Genomic DNA, 9,004 nt, shown 5'->3' with positions numbered 1-9,004 from the left:
TTTTGGCCATACACTTGTAAAATTTTAGGTAGTACTGAAATATTTTAAATAGTAAGTGTTACCAAAAAATAAATCAATTTAATCCATGTACTATTGAAAAGAATTATATAAGTTCAAATTTCAACAAAGTTAACACTTACTATTTAAAATATTTCAAGACTACCTAAAATTTTACAAGTGTATGGTATAGGCAATGACATGTATGGTATTTATGTACATATACTTCCTAAAATTTTACAAGTGTATGGTACATATACTTCTTAAAATTTACAAGTGTATGGTATAGGCAATGACATGTGTGGTATTTATGTACATATACTTGTACAAATTATATACATTACTTATTATTTAAGAATTATTATTATGTTAATATATTATATTATATTATATTATATTATATTATATGATATTATATTATATTATATTATATTAAAACATAAAGTACATAAACAAAAGAATAAAAGAAATGAAAAGAAAGGATAAACAGAATAGAAGAAAACGAAACAGGGGAAAAAGAAAAGAAAAAAAAGAAAGGAAGGAAGGAAAATTTAGGGGTTTTAAGGTTCAAAGTGTGATTGGTAAGTCAATTTAATCCATTTTCTTATAATTTTGATGTTTTTGGAATTTTAGTGATAAATACTACTTGATTTATGTTGAAATTTAGTGAATTTATAGATGTTGTTCATGTTGAAAATTTTAAAGTATTAGGGTTTAAATTGATAGAAATTTAAGTTAGAAGTGAAAAGGGATTAAATGGTGAAATAAATTATAGGTTTTGAAATAATAGGGACTAAATTGAGAAAATTTTGAAATTAGAGATTTATGGTGAAATTAGAGAGATAAATTTGGTTCTAAGTGGTAATTGAATGAAAATATAGAATAAATTGTGAAGAAAATAAAGTTAGTTTTGATTAGGGACTAAATTAGAATTTATGCAAAAATTGAATACAAATTGAAATATTCAATGTGAAATTGTGTGTATTAATAATTTTTAATTGTTTCGACTCCGTAGCTAACGTTGTGCCGGAGACCTCGGCTAAGAAATGAAAAGAGAAAGTTGACGAGGAGTGACTCGGGAAATTATGGTTTGTATTTCTATAATCTGAATCTAATAATTATTATTTGTTGTGATTTGATTAAATGTTATGGTAAGTATATGAGGTGAGTGTTATCATCTTGATTTGAATTGAGATTATGTGAATTTGTAATTGATGTGGATTTTGATTGAAATTGAATTGAAAAATTGAAAACCCTATTAACTGTATCGGGCTGAGTCTGTAATACCTCCTAATTCCTAACCGTCATCAGAATAGGGTTACGAGGCATTACTAGACTTATACACTAACATTTACACAAAACCGATTCAAAATTTTGCATTCCAATTCAAAACCTTTCAAATTTCACCATAAAGTCCCTAATATGGGCCTACGGGGCCCAATACATGCATTAGAAGTGATTCGAGACTAAACTGCCAACTTTGGAAATTTTTCCTTGAAGATAGGGGCACACGCCCATGTGGCCTGGGACATGGCCGTGTAGCTAGCCCGTAAGGCTCCCATGGCTGTAGGGCCAGGCCGTGGGCAGATCTGACTTGCACACACGACCGTGGGAACAGCTCGTGTGACATAAACAGAGAGCCACACGGCCTGAGTACACGCCCATGTGACTTGGCCGTGTGAAAACATGATTTTTGACCATTTTTAAGCTATTTTCACAAGCTAAACACATCTAATTCATGCCCAAACATTTACTAATGGTTCTTAAATCAAATATCATTCATTATGCCATTCAAACTTAGCAAATATTCATCCATTCACTTTAATACCTTTTAAGGATTATGTACCACAATTCATATCAAAATTATACTACATTATCATACTAGTCAAACTCATTTAAGTTTAACTTCCAAAATATGCATATTTCATACCATGCTTCAACAACTTTCATGATTATTCACTATCATGTACAAAATAACACCTTAACAACCTAAGTACATGTCATTTTACCAAAAGAAAAGTATTCACCACTTTAAGTCCGGGATTGGCTTGGATGCTGAGTTCTTAGCTTTCTTTCGTACCTAGTCCTGTGCACGAAAACATACCATACGCTGAGTATACACTCAGTGGTATTTCTATACACTAATACTTAAAACAATAATAAGCTATGTATATACATTATAACTTAAACCTTTTACTTTCATAATCTTAATAGTTTCACCCCTTACATTCATTTTATATCTCTTCTCTGTAGTTAAGCAATTCATATATATTTATATTTCATGTCCTTTGATAACGTAAACATTTGTAAATCAATCACAGTCACTTAATCAATATCAGAGAGTCTTCAGTACTTTCATTTACCCCTATTAACATAACTCAGACCTAAACGGATATGCGGATCCAACCCACACACCAGGGATAATATACAGTGTTTTATCGGCCGAAACTGGAATACACCGTAAGGTAACAGTAACTGTAACAGTAACAGTTATAGTCAGGTACGAAGTACCTTTTTGGAATGAATCCGGAACAGTCACAGTAGTCGACACATATAGTATCTCATCGACACACAGTCAGAATATCCCTAAACACTTCCAATCCTATGGCATGCCAATTGTATCCGACTAGCCCGACACTGTTAATAGGGTATTCAAATCGTTTCATTTCAATACAGAAGTAGTAACAGTTTCCATCATATCATTCATTATACATTCTAACTATTAAAAAATAACAATTACATTGTATTAAATCATTAAGCAGAGTTTATAGAAATACAAACCAAAATTCTCGGGTTTATTCGATATCCTCGTTCACTTTCTCCTTTTCCTTTTTCGATGACATTTCCGATGCTACGTTGGCAATTAAGCTTGAAACTCCAAAACCCTAAATTTTTCTCTTCTTTTCTTTTTGTTTCCCTTTTTTCTTCTTTCTTTCCCTACTATTCGTGCCTTTCTTTTTCCTTTTTCTTTATGTTTTTATTTCTTTTATTTATTATAACTATTATATTATTATTTCTTAAATAATAAGTAAATACTTATTTATACAACATTTGTATCAACCAAAGTAATTCAAATGTACTTATACATACTACACACTTGTCACATAAGGCTTATTTACTAATTTAGTCCCTTGACTTTTCTATAGTTTATAATTAACTTTTAGCCTATATTCAATCTAGTCCTTTCACTAAATTAGCTTTAATTCAAGCTAATTCACTTAACCAAAGTCTAATTAACTACACTACTAGCTTTGTAAATATTTCTAATAAATATTTACAAATTCATTTTGCAGAAATTATGACCCGAAAATTTAAATTTTCGATACCTGTAAATTTTGGGTCGTTACAGAGTTGGATATAAATGGTATGCCATAGGATTGGAAGTGTTCAGAGATTACTTCGACTTCGAGTCAATGAGACACTGGGTGTTAAACTATTACTTCGGATAAATTCGAAGAGGTATTGGGTACCAACTTACTTCGGCATGACTGATGAGACACTGGGTGTCAATTTATTATTTCGAATTATCCGATGAGGCACTAGGTGCCATACTGGTGTGTTTTGGTTAAATCCGTGTATCTGTCAAAGTCTGAGTCCTATTAATAGGGGTAAATAAATGAATTGGCAATATGAATGATATTGGATGATTTTAAACATGAATTGGATTGGGATGTTGAATTGAATTATGAAACTGAAATGTAACACCCCTTAACCCTAAACCATCACCGGATCAGGGTTACGGAGCATTGTCAGACATATTGGACAACTTAGAAATAATTCATAAATAAATAATATTCATAGCATAGTGTAACTTTTAAGTCTTTATAATAGACCCTCGAGGCCCAAAATACGTATTAGGAGTGGAACAAATTTTTTTTTTTTAAATTTCGCTGAGATTTACGCTTATTTTGTATAAACCCCCCCGCAAGTTCAAACCAAAAACAACCAATACCATATATATATATTATATAACTTTTATACCATTTCATTAGTATAAACATTAAAATACTAAATACCATTTTTTTTTACAACAAAAGTCTTGTAACATTCTAATGCGATCAAAATAACACCTATGTACATGCCACTTTTAATTCAAAATATGGTACCTACTTATGAAGCTCTTGAGGATGTGATGAGATGAGAGATCTTCTAGCCAACTCTACCTCTTCAAGTCTAACCTACGTGTTAAAATTAAACGCGTTAAGCCGGTGAAGACTTAGTAAGCACTACAAGAATAAATAGGCAAATAAATCCTATTAAAATATTATAAGCCCATTTGATCAATATATATTTATATGCATATAAGTTTCTTGCTGTATCTTATGTTAACAAAATTTAATTTATTATTATATAAGTTATAAAACTTACCTTAGTACATTGATAATTCGCTTTGGTTCACAACTTATAACTTTAGCCCAAAGTAGACTTTATAGAACACACTGGATATATGGAACAAATACAGAAGTGCATTATTATACACAAACGAACAGATAGCACTAAAGTGCTATACAGAGAGCACAGATGTGCTAAACAGAAAGCACTTAACGTGCTAATAATAGAACGGAGAGCACTAATGTGCTAATAATCAGAGAGCGCGCTAGAGTTCCTTAATGGCATGCCACTAATATCCTAGTAGTTCTAAACTCATCTACTTGGGCATTAAAACTGAATTTTATACATTTAAATACTTTACATAAATATCTCGAAAAAGATTTCTCATTTCTTCATCATTACAATTTAGTGCATATTATACAATTCACAAATATCACATCTTTTCACACATATACTTTTGTCACAACATTATTACTTAATGTTCAAACAATATAACTTCTTATATTCTCCAATTATAATTTTCTTTTCAAATTTCATAATTCCATAATCTACTATTATTATTATTTATTTACTTATAAATTTAAATACATACATATATATTACATTTTATTTCTAAATAATTCTATACTACAATATAATCATCTAAATAAAATTAATTTAAAAAAATCTTGTAGTACTTACAACAAAAAGATTGAGATGATGTCTTCCTTCACTCCTTAGCCTTCTCTTTTCCTTTTTCTTCAATTAGGTCCTCTCCTTTCTTTTCTTTCTCTTCAATTTCATATAAAACATATAAATGTTATATGTTAGAGAAAATAATTAAATGACTTTTCTATACTATTAAAAAATAAACATGTATGATATAATAAATTCATCATTTCTTACATTAACTTACATTTCAATTTATTCCATAACTAAAATTATTTCCATTTCTATTACAATCTATACTTTAATTTTATTTAAATTCTACTTATAACTTAGTTTAACTCCCAAATTTTCACTAATAAACCCCAATTTCAAAACTTCTTATAATTTACTCCTTATTGCAATCTATTTCACAATTCAATCTTTTTCTCAATTCTAATTTGAATTTTTCATAAGTTCAATCTCTAATTTATCCATAAATTCAACATAAACTATATAAAAAAATCTACTAACTCTCAAAATTTCAACATATACCTAATAGTATTTTGTTCTAGGATCATAAAAACTCAATAATTACAAGAAAATGAATTAAATTGACTTACCAAATTGAATTTGAACCCTTGAAATCCCAAATTTTCTTTTCTTTTTTTTCTCCTTTTCTCTATTTCGTCCCTGCTATTCTGTTTTGTTTCTTCTTTTATTCTGTCTCTTTACTTTACTTTACTTTACTTTATGTTTTATATATTATATATAATATAATAATATATTATATTATATATTAATACTTAAATATTAAGTTAATATAATATATAATATTTATTTTATATCAAAATATCTTAGATTTTTTTTCTTTTAACGTTAAACCGCCTCATTTTATAATAATGGCATATTTACCTATTTAGTCATTTTTATTTTCTTTAATCTATAATTAAACTTTCACACTTATTTCAATCTAATCCTTTTTCCTCATTACTTCTAATTAAGTCGAATTCACCTAATCAAAACCTAATTAGACACACAACTAACTTCGTAAATATTTATAATAAATATTTACGAATCCGATTTATCGGAACGGAGTCCCGAGAATGCATTTTTTTTCTTTCTTTTCTCTTTTCTCTTTTTATCAATTTCACTATATAATTAATAAAATTTTCCTATCAAAATTTTCATGTAGTATTCCTATCGTAATATAGACTATGCCACAATATTAAAATAAATTTTCTTTCTAGATCGGATTTGTGGTCACGAAACCACTATCGAAACCACCCTTTTTATTTAAAAAATTTTAGGTTTAATGAAAATACGGGGGAATCGACTTTTGAAAATAAAACATGGAGTCGCCACCAATCCTTTTTGTTTAGGTGTGATCGGGTCACCTAAGAATTGAGTTATTTTAATAAAACATTTTTTATTTACTAAAACAACGATTTTGGTCTACGAACTTTGAGAAAGCAGGTTCGGGAGTCGGTTACGTATGAGGAAGGATTAGCACCCTCACTACGCCCAAAATTGGTACCAAATCGATTAAATATTGTCCTTATGTGTAAAATTAAAAATATTTTTGAAATGTGGTTCTTTTTTAATAATATTTGAATAACCCGAGTTGGTTGCCAAAAATCTTCTTGTTTCGACTTCTGAAAGTTTATAATTTGAAAATTACAAAAGGATGCCCAACTTATTTGGTCCAACGAAAAACTGAAACCCAGCACAGTAGGGAACGATTCCTCGAATTTCCAAACATTGAACATTGCCTTGCCTTAGAAAATACGAGTGAAATTCCGAAGGGATCTTCGATTGTTTTGAACAAATGAAAAAGCGCAACCCAGCACGATAGGACCCGATTCTCAAATCGCCAAACATCGAACATCACCTTCGTTTTGAAAGGTTTTTAGTAAGCATGAATGACCTAAAGGAATATTCGATTGCTTTGAACAAACAAGAAATCACAACCCAGCACGATAGGGCATGATTCCCGAATTGTCAAACACCGAGTATTGCCTTTGTCTTAAAGGATTTTTAGAAGACATGAGTAAAATTTTGAAGGGATATTTGAACATTTTGAGCAAACGAGGAATTGCAACCCAACACGTTAGGGCACGATTCCACGAATTTCCAAATATCAAGCCTCGCCTTCGTTTTCAAGAATTTTTAGAAGACATGGATGAAATTTTGAAGAGACATTTGATTATTTTGAGCAAACGCGAAATTGAAATCCAGCACGTTAGGGCACGATTCCGCGAGTTGCCAAATATCAAATCTCGCCTTCGTTTTCAAGAATTTTTAAGTAATTGTGAAACTAGCTTAAAAAGCATTAATTCGATTTGAAATAAGACGAAATTAATCATAAAATTTGGATTTTATAAAACCACATTTCAAAAATCAAGTGGAAAACGATGATATGGGATGATGGACACACATGAGATACCATACTTGATGAATGAGAATATCAATCAACCAAGAAAATGAGCAATTAAATATGATTAGCTTGAAAATATGACTCAACCTCAATTACGCATGGAGAACAATTAACATGGCAACAATGAATAAATAAAATGCAACGACGGCTTACATGACACAATAAAATTATTAGAGGCATAAAATAAAATGCAATCCAAAGAAGCAACATGGTATAAGATTATTGTAAAACAATGACAAACTTAATATACACGTGCAATCATTAAAATATATATAAAAATGAATATTTTAAAACACATAATGTATGAGTTGACAAATTTGCATAAAAACAAGAATATATAATTATTGAAATAGATATTATGAAATACAATTTTGAATCAAGTCATGTGCAAAACATTTTAAAACGGATTTATTCAAAAATTGACAAAGCATATGATAACATATAATATGAAAAGATAATAAAATACGTAATGAGATATAATGCACAAAATGGATTTACAAAACACACACATATATATATATATATATATATATATATATATATAAAACAGGAGATTAATAATAAAATACATATAAAAATTTTTGTTTAAAAATAATCTAAAAATTATACACATCCTTGTATCAAAATATTTGAAATAATAGACTATATGTACACAAAAGCAACATAATAAAAGACATACTTAATCAATAATAGCTTTATAATCACAAAAAAACAATGAAATTTCCGAAATTGTTTCATATATAGAAAAGAAAAAAAACTGTTAAAATAATAAATGTTAATATATAAATATATATATATAGATTTAAAGGAGAGTACATTTTAGAAAACATAGAGATAATACTATATATCTATATAGGTCAACAAAATATATATATATATATATATATATACATATAATAATCGCTTTATGTGCACCACGTGAAATTATATGATAAGAGATGAGGATAACTCTAAAAGCAAATATAAATATAAAATAATATGATATTAATGACATATATGAAATCAGCCTTATTATAAAGTATATATATATATGTATAAAAGAACATTTGAAACAAACAAGTTTAAAGGAAAATAGATAAATAGATATATTTTTATGTATAGGGACATATATACGTATATTAATGAAAGTATGACTAACGAACTAGAACCATGCAATACTTAATAAAATACTTCAAAAAATAATATATTAAATAGTGATGGGTAAGTAAAAAGTTTTTTTAAATAAAATAAATAAAAAATAAAAAATAAAGAGGGTTTCAAAAAGAAAGAATGCTGAAAATAATGAATAAATAAAAGAACTCAATTGAAACAGAAGTAAAACCAAGGGAACAATTGATAAATAAAATAAGTTGTTGAAATATGGAGAAGGACTAAAGCTTAAGGTGCACGCATGCATGGGGACCAAATTTGGCAATATACCAGATCTCAGAGTGCCGTGTTTAAGCGCGGACCCAATTGCAAATGGGCGCAAATTACCAGTCCGAATTAAAAAGGAAACAAGACAAGTTGGGCGCAATTGACCATGCACGTGAAAAGGGAGGGTCTGACGCGAAAATAACCCTCAAGGACCCAGTGTGTGGGTTTCAGCCTAGCGCGGGTCGGGTCATCGGATAT

The sequence above is a fragment of the Gossypium arboreum genome, chromosome 12 (assembly GCF_025698485.1).
Source record: "Gossypium arboreum isolate Shixiya-1 chromosome 12, ASM2569848v2, whole genome shotgun sequence".
Lineage (NCBI taxonomy): Eukaryota > Viridiplantae > Streptophyta > Magnoliopsida > Malvales > Malvaceae > Gossypium > Gossypium arboreum.
The sequence above is the reverse complement of the archived record's forward strand: the minus strand, read 5'-3'. Positions refer to the sequence as shown.